The following is a 16793-nucleotide window of genomic DNA, read 5'->3' as shown; positions in this document are numbered from 1 at the left end:
TCTAAAGTTCCTTGAGGTGGAGGGAGGAGATGAATACAGTGAGAATAGAGTGAAAAAAAGAGCCTCCCTGCCTCCAAGGAAATCACAAATTTTATTGGAAAAACAACCCATAAGCATGTAATTCCATATAAAACAGAAGGAAATGTGATACAAGAGAGCTGTAAGTTAAATGCTATAAATGCAAAGAAAGGAAGAATTAAATGCAGTTGAGGTGGCGGGGGAGGTCAGAGGAGGCTTCAAAGAGGGGCTGACACCCTTAAAAGATCCATAGTTGAATTTTGATAGATGGAGAAGAGGGAGGTCTTTTCTACATTTAACCTTGAATTAGAATAAAACTAATTCCCTATAGCCTGGCATTTAATCACTGCAGAATCAAAAGGCCAAGCAGACCCACTAAACATTCAGGGACAGATTTTTTTTCTAACCCAGAGGGCATGCAGCATCAACAACAAATTACAAACTTTGCCCCAGAGTCGGATGCTTGTCCAGGCCTCCCCTGCCCAGCCTGCAGAGGGGCAGTGACAGGCTGTGGGCATGCAATTTACTTTTCTCCAAAGTGTTTACACCACCTGACTGGCATATCTTTACATGTTTATTTGCTTATCGTCTATTTTTCCCGACTAGAATGCAAGTTCCAAAAAGAGAGGGATCTTTGTCTATTTCGTTCACCTCTGTTTTCCTAGCGCCTAGAACAGTTCCTAGGATATGGTAAGTGTTCACTAAATATCTGTTCAATAAATGAATATGCTGCAGTGAAGGCAGCACATGCAAGGTATTCTGTCCTCTGGAGAAACATCATCATCCCTACCACACCCAGCTAAGACCAAGAACCCAGGACATGTGACCCCTGCAAGCATGTGGATTTGGACCAACAGATTCAAAACTCTCCATAGGATGGAATTTTCAAATGTTCCCAAGCTCGTTACCCTAAAAAGGACCTTGGAAAGCATCGCTCAAATTCTTCAGAAAGTCCATCAAATTCCTTTCTTCACTCATTCCTCCATGCTTTCATTTAATAAACATTTACTGATCTTTGTCCTACTTAAAATATTGTTGTATAATAAAGAACTTCTCTTTGTCCTGGTTTCCCGGTGGGGAGCCATAAACCCTGGCAATTTCCCAAGGATAGGAGGGTCTCTGTTACTCATGGTGCGTCTCGGCATCACATTTGAGTTTATGTTAAGGAGATTTAAAAAAAAATTTCATAGATAGTAGATATGAATATTTACATAAAACAAAGCCTATCTTCTTCTGTGTGCCCCTAATTTTTATGAATTCATCCTTTTTGTGAATAAGCTATATTTCTTCTGAAGGGCCTGTAGAAGAACTTCGACCTCAGAATCAGTTAAGATTCCAAATAGAAGAAAGGACTCAGGAGTAACCTTTAAGATAACGATTATACTCTGGGTTCTTCATCATAATCCAAAGAAGCTACTGGCAGATAGATGTGAGGAGACATAGCTTCCAAGAAATTACTAGGAGAAAATAAAGGAATCTTTTTTTTTTTTTCATTCTTCACAAATAACTAGTTTCCAAAAGAGAGGACACAGTGGTAAAGTGAAAAGGCTAAGATTTTTGTCTACCAAGTAACACAGAGCTGTGCAGGAAACAGGGACCAACCAGTTATGTGGAAAGGCTGGGAGGCCAGCCCCACCCAGAGAGGGGGATTGAAGTATCAGCCACACGTTGACATCCACAGTCAACCAACGATGGATCAAGAATATTTGGGGAGGGGGGTTGGGGATGTGGCTCAAGCGGTAGCATGTTTGCCTGGCTTGCGTGCGGCCCGGGTTGGATCCTCAGCACCACATACAAACAAAGATGTTGTGTCCGCCAAAAACTAAAAAATAAATATTAAAAAATTCTCTCTCTCTCTCTCTCTCTCTCTCTCTCTCTCTCTCTCTCTCTCTCTCTCTCTCTAAAAAAATATTTGGGGAGAAAAGGATATTTGCAGAAAAGTAATTGCATCTAAACTGAACACGTAGAGACTTCTTTTCTTATCATTACTCCCTTAAAAATATAATAGAACAGCTATTTACATAGGATTTAAATTGTCCTGGGTATTATAAGAACCCAGGGATGATCTAATGGATATAGGAGGATTACAGAGGTTATATACAAATATACCACCATTTTGCATTAAGGACAAAGGCTTCCATAGATTTTGGTATCCTGGGATCCCTAAGGGTCCAATTATTCTTATGAAAATTTGTAATTTTTTTCATCACTATGTAACATATGGGAAATAAACAAGATCATCCCGAGTGGAGTCATTCCCTTCACATCACCATTGCAAGGCCAAACATAGACTGATGTTGAAGAAGGAAAGAGAAAGGGAAAACCTAAACCCCAAGGCTTCTCTTCCAACCTCTGCACATTTGTTGGAATCAAGGGCTACACCTGCCCCTTTCCACACCACTCCCCAGAATCACCTTCTCATCCTAGTTGGAGGTACTAAGCTCCTAGAAGACTTTGCTGGGTCTGGATTTTCCTCTGAAGTATAAATAAATCTTCAGTTTTCTTCTGTGTATCCAAGAACACTTTGTCTACTCCTATCTTTGCTGCCTTTTCCTACCAGAAATGAATAATGAAAGAATTGATAAGGATCATGGTCATCAACAGGAATTGCCACACAGCTACCCAGCTGGAAAGTTCTGAAGCTCTGGCTACACAGCTAAAAATTATTGTCCCACCTCAGACTTGATGTCAACAGTGGCAATAATAGAAGTTCAGTGGAGTAAACTAAGGGGAATTGTTTCTCCAGCTTTAACCCCAACAGTATTTCCAACACAGTGGCAGCAATTCCAGGAATTTCCTAATTTATTAGTGCCCATCTTTGTGAGTCCCATCCAGAGATATCGGGTTGGGGAAAATAAAGAGGATGCAGGGACCTTCCCCAGGACTCCCAACTTCTCATAACAGGCTCACCTGGTTTGCCCTTCCCTCCACTCTGCTCACCCTGAAAAAATGAGAACTTAATCCATCCCCACTCTCAAGGAGGGCTAAGTGGAAGATAACAGCCAATGTTAATCCATATTTGCATCATGGGTTTTATTGGATTTGAGTTTTCCAGGGCTGCACTAGAAGAGACTCTCTCACCCATTTTGTGGGCCTTAAGAGATGGCATGGATGTCCATTTTTGGCAACATAGACCCTAACAGGTACAACACAGGCCTTGGACAAGAGATGGTAGTAGTGACAACCCAAGCATGGAGCATTGTCACCTGTTACACCTGCAGGAGGTCTCAGCTCCCCCGCCCCCAGCACTGTTCTCACCTCTTCCAGGTCTTCCTTTGTATCCCACTATATCACCATTCTTGTTGGAACTTTTGTCCTAGGCAAGCAGCAAGGCAAACCCCCATTTCCACTATACCCCAAACGGGAACACTCAGGAAGGGGTCCCTGGTTTCATTTATAGATGTTCAATAAGAAGAGTTGTTTCTGAACACACTTTTCTCACATAATCACCATAATTTATGGTCACTAGTTACTCTTCACTGTATGCTTTGGTAAAGTGCTTACATGTGAAACATTGGCAATTTCATATGGTTCAACCTGGTATTTTATTATATTTTTGTGGTTTAAGCAATGGAGTATAAATAATATTGTCTACATAGGTTCAAATAACTGACTTACAAATGATTTTCTGACAATATTTATATACTACCTCATAAGACACTTCAGTGCAACTATGGTGTTTCATTCATCTTTGTATCTCTTACACACTGGGCTACTCAGCAAATGTCTAATGAATGAAATGAGAATGTGGTTATTTATATCTATGCCTTGTTCCTCAAAAGATACAAAGCCTTAGCCTCAAGAATAGAACTCATTCTAAGAAGGACTAATTATACGCCAAAATTGTACTCAATTATTTTCAAAAGAAATTTAAAAGGGAGAGATTGACCTGGAACCAAACCATTTAGAAAGATTTTAATCATAACTACATCAAAATTCCGAGGTACCTGACCTACACAGGATGACCTATCACTACTTTCTTAAGTGTTCCATGCTTCAGGATGATCAAACCAGGCTAAGATTCCCTTGTCTGTTCCTCTAGAGAAGGGGCCAATCTGGACCAACTCCCAGATCCAAGAACTGGAGGACAAAGGTGAAAAGTATTATTCACTCAGACTAAATTAACTCGGAGAGAATTTACAAAAAGTCAAAAGACCAGTGGATGGATTCAAGGATACATGGACAGAGGAAAGAATGCATGAGTGGATGGGTGGATAAAGACAATTAGGTGAGGAATATGTTCCTGTGAGGAGGAAAATGAAGAACAGAAAAGAAATAATGCAGCCTGGCTCTGTGGCACACTACTGTAATCCCAGCAGCTCCAGAGGCTGAGACAGGGGGATCACAAGTTCAAAGCCAGCCTCTGCAAAAGCAAGGTGCTAAGCAACTCAGTGAGAGCCTGTATCTAAATAAAATACAAAATAGGACTGGGGATATGGCTCAGTGGTCAAGTGCCCCTGAGTTCAATCCCCCATACTCCTCCCCATCACAAAAAAAAAAGAAAGAAAGAATGCATGTCTCTTACTCTCTACATATACATTGGAATTTGTCTCCAATATTTACAGTTTTCTTTTAAAAATAATGTGTAGTGTCCATGTGTCTGGCTAATGAATTTATTTTAAGGCATTTCTACCTTGGCAAAGTCCATTTCTGCTGAACACACTCCTGCTAAGAAATAGGTTCAACCCTGATGATTACTAAATAAGAACATAATTAATTATTTCTTCAACTGAATAGTCCTGAATTCTACCACAAATCAATCAGTTCTTCTAGCCTAAGAAGCTCTGACTCTATTTTAGCTCAATGAAAACAAAATCAATGAAGGCCAATTATAGCCCATCTCGTTAAGAGTATGCAAATGGTATGCCATACAAATGTGTAGCTATTGCCTCCAGAGCCCCAAAGGAGGATGGAGGAGCTAAATGCAGACTGCTACTGGCCCCTAGCTGCTCCAGCTGTGTGGTACGGCCATAACTGGAGTCTCCAAGCAGGGGCCAAGGCAGGATCCATCCATCCATCCCTTCCTTCCTTCCTTCCTTCCTTCCTTCCTTCCTTCCTTCCTTCCTTCCTTCTTTCCTGTCTTTGGTTCATCCAGGTGCAAGTCTAAGGGCAGTTATCTGACGTTCAGGGGTATTGATCTATAGTCTAGTACAACAAGGCTCTATATCTAAAAGCTATTTCTTAATGATTCATAAGCCTACAACCTGACATATGATACCAACAATTTCTAAGCAAGGAAAATGTATGTCACAAAAAGCAAGGCAAGACTTAGGGACAGACACAGGGGTGATATTCAAGGAACACTGAAGGATGTAAAATACAGCTCACCTTCCCCAATTCATATTTCCTAATACCCCTTCAATCCATGTTCCCTGACCACAGGATCAAAATTTCTATCGCTCTACCACTTATAACAGTTGAAGCACTGCAGTTCTAGAGAGCCATTATTGTGATGCAAAGACATCAGATGGAAAGAGAAGGTCACTAAGCTACTAGTTTCCAAACTTCAGGTATTGGCACACCACATCCCCACTTTTTTCCACATCAGAGTACCAACTATGATGTTAATTAATTCCCATTTTTCATTGAGTCTGAAATGCTCTTATGTTGACCTTTCTTGATTGAACCACAATGTCAACTAAAGACAACACACGCCCTAAACACACTCCCAAACCTGGCTCTTGGGCATTGTAGGAGAGCATCATTTGCATGACTCATCACAATTCCAGAGAGCTTTAAATATCTGAGAAAATGTAAATCTTCAGAATCTGTGTAATAGAGCACTATTTTCCTCTTTAAATCAACTAATTTATTTTACTTAATAAGTCTCTTTTTAAATGGAAACTAGTATCACTGACAAATTTAAAAAAAACAGCTGTGTAATAAATACAATAAAAAAGGAATAGATTTAAAATCTAGCTAACATAATCAATCATGGCATATATATATCCTCTATATTTATATATTTATATTAATTTGTACTATATTATATGTTTTAGTCAGCTTTTTTTTTTTTTTTTTTTTTTTTTTTTTGCTGCTGTGGCTAAAGGACCCAACCAGAACAACTGTAGAGGAGGCACGGTATCAGAGGTCTTAGCTCCATTCCTCAGGGCTCAAAGTGAAGCTAAACGTCATGGCAGGAGAGTATGGCAGAGGGAAGCAGCTCATATCATGGTGATCAGAAAGCAGAAAGAGAGATGCCACTCTCCAGACACAAAACATATACCCCATAGCCACACCCCCAATGAACCACTTCCTTCAGCCACACCCCACCTGCCTCCAGCTACCACTCAGTTAATCCCATCAGGGGATTAATTCACTGATTGGGTTAAGACTCTCACAACCCAATCATTTCTCGTCAGAACCTTCTTGCATTACCTCACATGTGAGCTTTTGGGGGACACCTCTGATCCAAACCATAACATATATTTATATATTATGTATATGTAAATATATTTGTATATTATATTTAATACCCAAAAAATACCTAAGAAATAATTCTAGTTCCCAAGATTTTGAGCCACTTGATTTATTAAAAAAAGAAAATTAGCAGTTATAGAAGATTTAAAACATACTAGCACCAGAAAAAAAAAAAAAAAAAACTTTCTTCTCAACTGAATCAGAAAGACTTGGGAAGAAATTGAGAAGGGGATAATTTTCACTCTGCCTGATTCAATGCTAAGTAATACCATTGCTTGTTTGCCACCTGAAACATTCCCTCCATACCAGTAGCCCCACAGCACCACTCAATGAATAAGATATACTGAAAAAAACACCATTTATCCTTTTAGAATGCATTTATCATAATTAATAAAATAATTTTGGAAAGTAAAGCAAAGGACTCTAGGTAAAAGAACAGAGGAAAGGGGAGTTTGAGCAGATAAATAAGGAAGGAGAAGCCCAAGACATGGAGGTCCATCTCAGAGAAAGCATCTGGGGAAAATGTCAGTGAGCCAGCAGGCAGTAGAATTGCCCCAGGCATGTGGGAAAGAGTGCTTCTGGGGTGTGGAAAGGGGAGATAATGAAAGAGCAATTGGGAGGAATAAGAAACAAAACTTGCCACTTAACAATCTGGCATGATACCAGAATTACCATTGAAATGGGCACCTATGTATCATTGACTCTTTTTTCTTATTGGAGCACTATAATCATACATAACAGGGAAGTTTATTGTGCCATATTTGTACATCCACATAACATAATTTGATCAATCTGTTTTTTGTGGGAATGTTGCTTTTCTACTGAGTCAAGATACAGAGGGTTCTACAACAATTCAGGAAAACAGTGTACATATAATGGCCCTGGAATACACTAAGGATTAGTGAGAAAACTAACCCTCAGTTCTGGTACTTAATCACTGTACCTTTTAGGTCTAATTCTCCTTAACACCAATATTTACCAACTCCCTCATGCTCCTCTCTGAAAAACAGGAGGAACATTTAACAAGAATGATTTTCACAATAATCCTTCTTACATATGAGTCACTTCTTTTAACTAGAGGATACAGCTACCTGGGCAGAGATCCCTTAAGATGCAAGCCATGTCCTAAGGCGGCATGACCTGGAAGTTGGTACCCCAACCAAAATGACAAAGGAATGGAGTCCTTAACTCTAAATCCTGGCCTTTGAACTTTCTCATATATTTTTTTGTTCCATTTGTCATTTTGTGGTTCTTGTCTTGAATCTAATCACCTCTTTTAATATATAACAACCAAAACTGGTAATTCCATTCTAAATGCTGGTTGATCAATGCCAAGTATTAGAGCACGTACCGTTGCCCTCTTCATGTCACACTCCTGTTAATACAACTCTCACTCATGTTCCCTTTTTTAAATAATAGCATTATCCATTGCTGACTCATATTCAATTTATGGTTCACAATACTTCAGCCAATTCTTTTAGTACCGTGGATGCAAATCATAAGGACCTGCGCATTTAGATGTGAATCTCACTTATTTAAATTATCTCCCTCCCTGTCTTCTTTTTCCCTTTTCATTCTCCTAAAATATGCATTACCTATTTCCTGAGTGCCATTCACTTGATACTGGAGAAAAGTTTTTTGAAGAGACATCGACTGCCCTGTGACCTTTTGATGTCATCAGAAGTCTCCTTCTTTCCTATTTAATTAAAGGACAACACTCTGCTCTAGTCTTCTCTTGCTCCTGATACAGTGGAGGGAAAAAAGAAGAAGAATGTTCTATTTTGCCTTTGGAAGTTGCATCTCATTTCCTGCTTTAGTAATTCTGACCTTCCTTTTCTGAACCTTTCTACAGGTATTTGTCCTTGAAGTTTCCGCTTTCTCTAGACTTTGCTCTATTTCAGATGCTCATGTGGCGCTTTGAGAAATCGATTAGATTTTTTTCCATCTTCCCAACTTTGTTAGGTATGTGTGTGTGAAACTGTTCTCTCTTTTGCCCTTGACAAAGTTAGGATAATGCACTTTGAGAAGTCTAGTCTCACACTTAAGCAATTAATTGACAAGGAGATAAAAGAAAGATGCCCCAACGATCAGAAATGATATCAAGAAAACATATCATAATGAATGTACCACTTTGCTGGGGGTATTGGTGATGGGGGTGCTATTCATGTGTGGGTGCAGAGGATACATGGGAAGTTGATGCACCTTCCTCTTGCTTCCACTATGAATCTAAAACTGCTCTAAAAACATAAAGTCTATTATGACAATTTTTTTAAAAAGTCATGTTGTTGGGACCTTTTCTTCAACACTGAAGAATATATCATGACTTTTATTTGGAATATTTCTCCTTTAAACCTTCAGTGCTTTCCTTTACTAAAATGTCTCAGAGGAGGATATTCTACATTATTTCCATTTACCCAATTGAGAATGTGTGCTTGCCAAGCCTTTTTCTGCTCTTTAACTGAATTTTTCTACTTGCTACCTGAGTCCATTTCTCCCTATAATGTCCACAGCAAGGTAAGAGTGAACACTACAGTGCACTATTCTTCAGACACACCCACTGCCAACATTCTAGGACAAACCATCCAGACAACGACAGTGGTTCCCAGTTGTTGACCTGCTTCTATCCTTACCCCACCTGCAATCTACACAGTAACAGAAAGATCCTTTAAAATATAAATTAGAGCATGTTGTTCCTTTGTTTTTCATGCTGTATCACCTTCCCATCACACCACAACTAATGCCCAAACTACTTATCGTGTCCTAACAAGGACTTCCGCGCCCTCCAAACCTAAGCACACTCCTCCTGCTTTTGCTGTCGTGAACTGTGCTCATTTTGGTGCCAACACCTTAGCATTTGCTGTCCCAGCCTGGAATACTTTCCTCTTCACATCGTTGTTTGCTTAAATGTCAGTCCTCATTACCTGCTTTATTTTTCTTCATTCCAATGACCAAAGTCACACATAACATTCATTGCACATGGATGCATTTGTTTAAAAAAAAATCTCTCTACCAGGATGTAAGTTCTGTGCAGACAGGGATTATGTCTGTTTTGTTTTCTCCTGTGTTTCCAGCAACTGAAACAATTGCCAGGATACAGCAAGTGCTCAAAAATAATTTTTGGAATGGTTAGTGATGAAACAATCTCTGGTCTTTTTACCTAGTAAATCCTCACATTTCTTCAGACGCACAAATACACTCTGTGATGAAAACAGATGACTTGGGACTCAGGTTTTTCTCCTCATACAAAAGAAAGTACTTGACTTAATAATAAGAAAGCAGTCTGGAAGTTTCTATCTTAAAATACAATGCTAGGTCACTCGTTGCAAGCTCAATGGGAAAAAAATAATTTGCAGCTTATCATTTGCAGAATAAATTTTTTTTCTGCCCACTGGTCTTTGCAAGTATCCAAAAGGACAGCACTGATCCTGGTTCAGGAGAAGTGAGAAACATTAGGGAATTAGTCATTCTGGGTTGAGTGGTAGAATCTAGGTGAACATGAGAAGTATGAATGAGGACCAGAAAAGAAGGCTAGAGGTAGGAAGCTACCAAGAGAAGATGGTCCTTCTGTGTGTCCAAAGTTCTATCTTCAGGGAATGAAAAGCTCAAATTATAATCACTGTGTGAACCTCATTTGAAATAAGTACTGGTCTGGAGTAAAATTCTCATGAGGGAAATAATTGCCTATGATATCCAGAGATTGTTTCATAAGCATTCTTGTTTTTCTTAATGGCTCAAATGTTAAAAGCATGCTTTGCCAAAGGAGAAAACCCCTATTAACTTTCCCATTGCTTCATCGCCACTAAAAATAAAGATATGATCTATTTAGCAACTGTTCATTCATGCACTCCATTTTTCGTTTTTAAGATGATCGATGAATATTTGTGGCCTGCTTACTATGTCCATGGTACTGAAGAAACAGCATTAATGGTGGTGAAAGATGTGATGTCCAACCTCACAGTCACAGAGATTGCAGGTGACTGTATTAGTCAATCAGGCCTCAAATATAACTACTCTCTTATGCTTTGTTGAAAAGAAAGTTGATTTTGATTCAAGCATCCAGTAGCAGCCAAATAGTCTAAAGGGAAATAACTTGGGCATTCTTTGAGCATGCCACAGAAGAATGGTGGTTTTTTTCAAGTATATTACAAAATAAACTTCTCCATTAAGTTTATTGTTATTAACTATGTTTGTCTCTATGTGAGAATTTGAGCTGTTATTCATTTCTTCATGAGGTGTTACTGGGTGTGGATCTTATAAATTGTCTAAGGACAGATATTGCCTTTTCCAATGACATTCCACCACTTAAGAAATTGTCTTTTCTCTCTTAGTATACCTCGTGTTAGAGAAGCACTGGACTTTGCTCAAATCCAAATAAGTTCTGTAACTGAAATTAATTACAGGATCCACATAAGGTGGACATGTGGTTTATGCTTAGAAACGCTTACTTGCCATTCTTTTCACACACACATTCAAAAACAAGCAGAACAGAAAAAGAAAAATCTGAAGCCCTCAAGCATCCCAATTTCCCACCTTATGAGCCTGTGTTGTGGCAGTAAGTATAAGGGTTTTCTCAGCCCCAACTTCAAACTCTGTCTACCATGCTTTTCTGCATGGCAAAATCTGGACAGATAAAAAGCACGTTAAAAATATATTGCACAGGGTTTTAACTCTAACTCTAAAAATATTCCTCGTTTGAAGATGCACTTAGTCAAGACTCAAATTCAAGCCTGTGTCAAGAGGGTGGGGAGATGTTTACTTTGCTGGTACAGATTCAGGAAGCAGATCATGGCTCTAGAGCTAGGATGCTGGGGCCGGCTTCCTGTTCCCTGGACTTTGACCCCAGGTGGCATGTTACCTGAGCTGTGTGTCTCATCATAGATAACATGACCCTGTAACCAACAGTGAGCCTGTGACCTGCTGATTTTCCAGCTTCCCACCTGTGCCAACACACAGCCCTCTGCCAGGCCAGTTTTGGTTGTCCTTTGGGTAGCTGCTGGGGGTCCAGCCTAGGCCTGCTCCTCCAGTCCTTCCACACTTCCTCCCCATCCCATGCTAAGTCCCTGCGTAAAGAACTGAAGTGGTTTCTCCTGCGTGAAACTAAACGCTGACCGATAACCCCAACGTGACCCAAGAGTTAACTGTCAAAGACAGACACCCTCTGCTTTTCAATCTGTCTCTAAAAAGTCTTTCCTGTGTCTTATCTAAACAAGACATTGTGTGGTATTTTAAGGTTTTTATTTTATGCTACTTTAATGACTCCTTAAAAAGAACATAAAATTCCTTTTATGTCTCCTTGTCCTTTCTCCTCCTCCATTTTTAGTCAGCCTCCATTTCCTGGGTCATGGTAAGCTCCTTCAAGTAGGCCTGTTAATGCAGGGGTAATAAAAACAAGACGTGCCTGGAAAATATTGGAAGAGGGCTTGGTGGGGCAGGATGGAAGTAGGAAATTTTGTTTTTACTTTAGTACAAAGTATTTTGTTAAAAAAAAGAAAGAAACTCTGCCCCCCAAAAACATCAAAATCTAGGATTCCTTACTTATTTTTAAAACAGAACTCTAGAGATAATATAGTCAAGCCTTCCAAAGTTAACTAAAAGAATGAGATTCTTACTTCTTCTTTGCCTTTTTAAAGCCAACTACCATCTTCCAGCCTGTAGAACAAAATTATAATAACAATGAGAATAGTTCCTATTTACTGAGAGCAAATGCTATGTAACACTATATGACAGATGATTATTATTATTAACGATTGTTTCCAGAACTCACTTTATCCCTGAGACATCATTTCCTTTCTATAGATTAAAAAATAAAAAATAAAAATAAAAACTTGAGGCACAGAGAGAACAAATAAATTGCACAGGGTTTTAACTCTAACTCTAAAAATATTCCTTCTAGTACATTCATTCAGTTCTTCAAACAATATCTTTGAACACCCTGAAGGCACTTGGGAACCAGGGCAGGAGATAGAGATGTGTATCACAGTTCTACAGTAGGCCTACTTGTGGAAACAGAAGGGGCCATTTGTGCCCACTGCCACTGCCTGGGGAAACCTCATATGACCAGCTCTCAAAGCATCAGACATTATCTCTTTCAAAGAAAACCTTGCTTTGGGTTCTGGTCTTTTCACTTTTGCTTCACATGCCTGAATTTGCGACTCAGCACTATTTATTAGCTATGTAAACTTGGGCAAGCTATTTAAACTCACTCTGCCTCAGTTTCCTCATCTTTCAAGTGAGCTTAATAAAGTTGACCTACCTTGGGGCTGGGGCTGCAGCTCAGTGGCAGAGCATTTGCCTAGCATGTGTGAGGCACTGGTTCGATCCTCAGCACCACATAAAAAATAAATTAACAAACAAAGATATTGTGTGTCCCTCTACAACTAAAAAAAAAATTTAAATAAAGTTGGCCTGCCCCAAACAAGTGATTATATGGATTAAATATCAGATTATAAATAAAGCACTTGGAAGAGTGCTGGCATACAGTAACCATTTAGTAAGTGTTAGTTATGATTTTTGTTACCTTTCCTGTAGTCATTACTCTAGTATCAGATGCCATTAGAAGGATGCAGAGTACTTATACTAGAATGTGTGAAAATCTCAGGGTATACTCTTTAAAAAACAGACTAACTCATTAATTTTAGTTTCTGGTATCCAAATCTGTGGAATGCTAAAGTTCATTTTGATAGTCTACACTGATTTCTGTCTACCCATATCATAAGTACTTTAGTTCATTCAGTTGGTCTCTCAAAAAATAAGTACCTTTCTAACAGACTATGCTGTGCCACCCAAATTCCAACTTCAGGGCATGAGGGATCCTCCAACAACACTCAGCTCTCAGATTCAGGGAACTGCCTTCAGCTGGCTGAAAACTGTAATCTCAACCAACGTCTTACCCCTTCCTGAGGTCAGCTCACACTCAATGACTCACTGATACAAGAGTACAACAATCTGGACTCTAGGCCCCAACTCAGACAACTCCATAAGGCTGTCCCAATTGCAAAATTCTCCCCAGGGTAAGCCATATCACAGCCCAGCCTCTCTGTCTCCCCAACCCTTCCCCAGAAGGGGCTCAACCCAAAGCATACTCTAATAAACTCCTTGCCTACTAATTTTAGATTTAGAATCCACCTCCCAAACGCTGTGGTTTGAATGTTGGAAATTCCTAATCCCTGAAGCAGCAGGGTTGAGAGATGGGACCTTTTGAGGGATACAGGGATGCAGCTGAGTGGTAGATAGCTTGCCTAGCATATGTGAGGCCGAGTTCAATTATCAGCACCAATAAAAAATAAAAATTAAAAAAGAGCTGATTATGAATTAATGAATGCCTTTATCTCAGGAGTGGGTTAGTTATAAGGAGAGTAGTATCCTTATAAAAGATGAGATGTTACTCTGTTACTCTTTCACCTTGTGCCACGGATGGCACAGCAAGAAGGGATTTAGCAGATGTGAATTTGGATTTCTCATCCTCTAGAACTTCCAAAACAATGAGTCAAATAAATTTCTTTTCTTTATGTATCACCCTGGCTCTGTTATTCTGTTCTAGCAGCAGAAAACAGACTAAGCCACAAGAAAACCCAACCTGCAACATCCATTCTGAGAAAAATTCAAGTTTGCTAAATGTCAAAACTACTCTCTTCAAAGGTACCCAGCACAACTCCACTATACACATTGGGCACCTTCCAGGTTCCTGTGCCTTCCCCATTGGTAGTATGACCTAGATTGAGTCTTACTGGTACAGTGGCTGTCACCAACTCCTTTCTAGCACTTCGATTTGTTTAACCTATCCATAGGTTTGTGAGAGCAGATTCTCAAATACTGTTCCTCCCAACACGTTATTCTGGCCTGACTTTGGGATTGGACTCTGGAAGCCTGGTTCCTTCTTCATGTCCCTTGAGGCTCCCCATCACCTTATGCAAATGGACTTCTGAGAGGCCCTCTGGACTTCAGCTAAGACACAAATGTTGTTCCTGGGATTTGCCAGTCCCTATGGTTTACCATTAACTTTTTAGTGTCATTTTCTGGTAGGAACTAAGCATAAATATTTGCCTTCTAAGCAGAAAAAAGTCTAATTCAGCCTGGTCCTGAATAATTTTTAAAAGACTGAACAATTCCTGGTTCCCTTTGAAACCAGAAGAATAGTCTCAGCAGGAAAATTTGCCCATGTGAGGATAAATTCAGCACATTTACCATCCAACCTATGTACAATTTCCTGCTTCTTGATAAGGAGGACATGACACATTTGCTTTGCTGCCCTGGGCAGGCACTCCAAATGTGTCTCTCTCCTCCTTGAGCCAAACCCAGCCTTATTGTGTCTGCTTCTTCTTGTCATCACTGACAGAGCACTTGAGGAGGATTAATCCCCGACTTCAGGGTGACTTCACCAAGTAAGGAAAAGTCAGTGGAGCTGCCCCAGAAGAGGAGGTAGAGCAGAACCCTGGGAGGTGTGGGTATGTGGACAAGGGTGCTTTGACGTTAAGGCTGTTCTCGTTGTGGGTCACACTTTCATACTGTGCTGACAGCTGTCCATGGTTCTCATCCCCTGAGGACTCAGCAGACCCCCGACTCTCCATCCTGGTCCTCAGGCAATGAGAGCAGATAGCATGGTGTGTGTATATGTATACATGTGCTAATGGAGGAGAAGAGGCACTGTATCCCAGGGGAAACCCAGGCCCTCTCCCAGAAAGAAAGCTTATTACTTCTGAAAGAAATCATAGATCAGCCTTTTTTAACAGAGGTCAAATTTTAATCCTAAGAGATTTATCAAATGGGTGTGTTATGCTTTAAATCTGTGCATCAGCTAGAAAATAGTGCTCATAATTATAGTAAATATCAATAAAAGGATGAATTCAGTTCAGGGGAAAAAAAAGACTGCATAAACTGACAAGAGAAATAACTCACACATGTTAATCCATCGAAGCAATTGAATGAAATGGCTATATTATGATTGATAATGATAATCTTTATAGCTCCTATGGACTGGGTAACTATGTCCCAGGTATTGTGTTAAATGACTTGCAATATCTCATTTAATCCTGATGACTAAACTATAGTGAAGGGATTAAAGGCCTGGTTTATAGATAAGAAAAGAGACCTCCCCCCACTCCAGCAGGTAACACCACTAAAAAGTAGTGGGGAAAGGATTACAGTGCCAGGCTGATTCCTCCCTTCACCTCCATTCATTGGCCACTGGGTGCTTTTCATATCTTCACGACACAAACCAAGACAGACGCCTTCAGTCAGCCATGATTTCTCCTTCTCCTGTTAATAGCTGTAATCTGTGCCAGGAACTGCCCATTCTTCTTTTTTGGCAGGGGTGGGATGGTACTGGGGATTGAACTCAGGGGCACTCAACCACTGAGCCACATTCCCAGCTCTACTTTTGTATTTTACTTAAAGACAGGGTCTTATTGATTTGCTTAGCACCCCTTGCTGTTGCTGAGGCTGGGTTTGAACCCACAATCCTCCTGTCTCAGCCTCCCAAGCCGCTGGGATTATAGTCATGTGCCACCATGCCTGGCTAGGGACTGCCCATTCTAAAAGTAAACCAGAGGACTACTTGCCTCCTGTCTGAAGACCCTCATTTGCCAGCCTGACTTCTCTGCAGAGAGGATGCCCATCTGGTCCCCTCCCCATTCTCTTCCCTCACATTCAAAGCCACTAGAACCTGGACGCATTCTCAGAAGTTGCAAGTACCTTTCTAAGGGCGACTGCCAGGATTTGTTACTTCAGATGAATATATCAGAGTTTCCAACCCAATTTCATCTTCAAAGCTTTCACCTATGCCCAAGATTTATCTTAAAGGCAGTGGATAAACTCTTTCTGACTAAAGGACTTCCTTATGTATTTTTATCTTCTTAGATATACAATAAGCACTGAGCTACAGCCCAGCACCACATAAGGAAATTTTGGTCAAAGGTGAACTACATATATGCCAGTGATCCGGTAAGACTGTATCGTCTGTTGATATCATAGCCATCTTAGTTTGCATAAATATGCTCTAGGATGTTTATACAATAATGAAATCACCTAACATTTCTCAAAACATACCCCTTCCATTGAGCAATGCATGATTATATTTATATGGCATTTGTGAATGTCAGGTATTTTATTTTTAATTAAAAAAGGCATGTCTGGGCACAGCTCACCTCCATCATGAACTGGCCATTCGTTCCTCTTCCTTCAGCCTGGGGAAGCACTTCTTTAGCACTTGGCTTGTGTTTCATCAACCTGCAGGGACCTGGGGATTAATTCGCCAGCTATTCCAAGTAGGAAGCTCATTGACAGCGAAGGGTTTGTTTTGTCATCTTCTGCTTTTGGAGGCCTTTGCACATAACAAGTTCTAAAAAACCAGACATTTA

General features: G+C 40.0%; 1 long non-coding RNA gene across 1 annotated transcript in view; it reads left to right on the top strand.

Moving 5' to 3' along the window:
- Positions 1 to 16793, top strand: part of LOC308654063 — a 173278-nt gene that overhangs the window by 33507 nt on the left and 122978 nt on the right. Inside the window, exon 2 of the long non-coding RNA XR_014023168.1 lies at positions 16294 to 16377. This is a non-coding gene — a long non-coding RNA (uncharacterized lncRNA). The remainder of the gene's footprint in view (positions 1 to 16293; positions 16378 to 16793) is intronic.

The sequence above is a fragment of the Spermophilus citellus genome (assembly GCF_964194105.1).
Source record: "Spermophilus citellus genome assembly, chromosome: 8".
NCBI classification, from domain to species: domain Eukaryota; kingdom Metazoa; phylum Chordata; class Mammalia; order Rodentia; family Sciuridae; genus Spermophilus; species Spermophilus citellus.
Note: the sequence above shows the minus strand (reverse complement) of the source record. Positions and strands in the feature narration are given on the sequence as shown.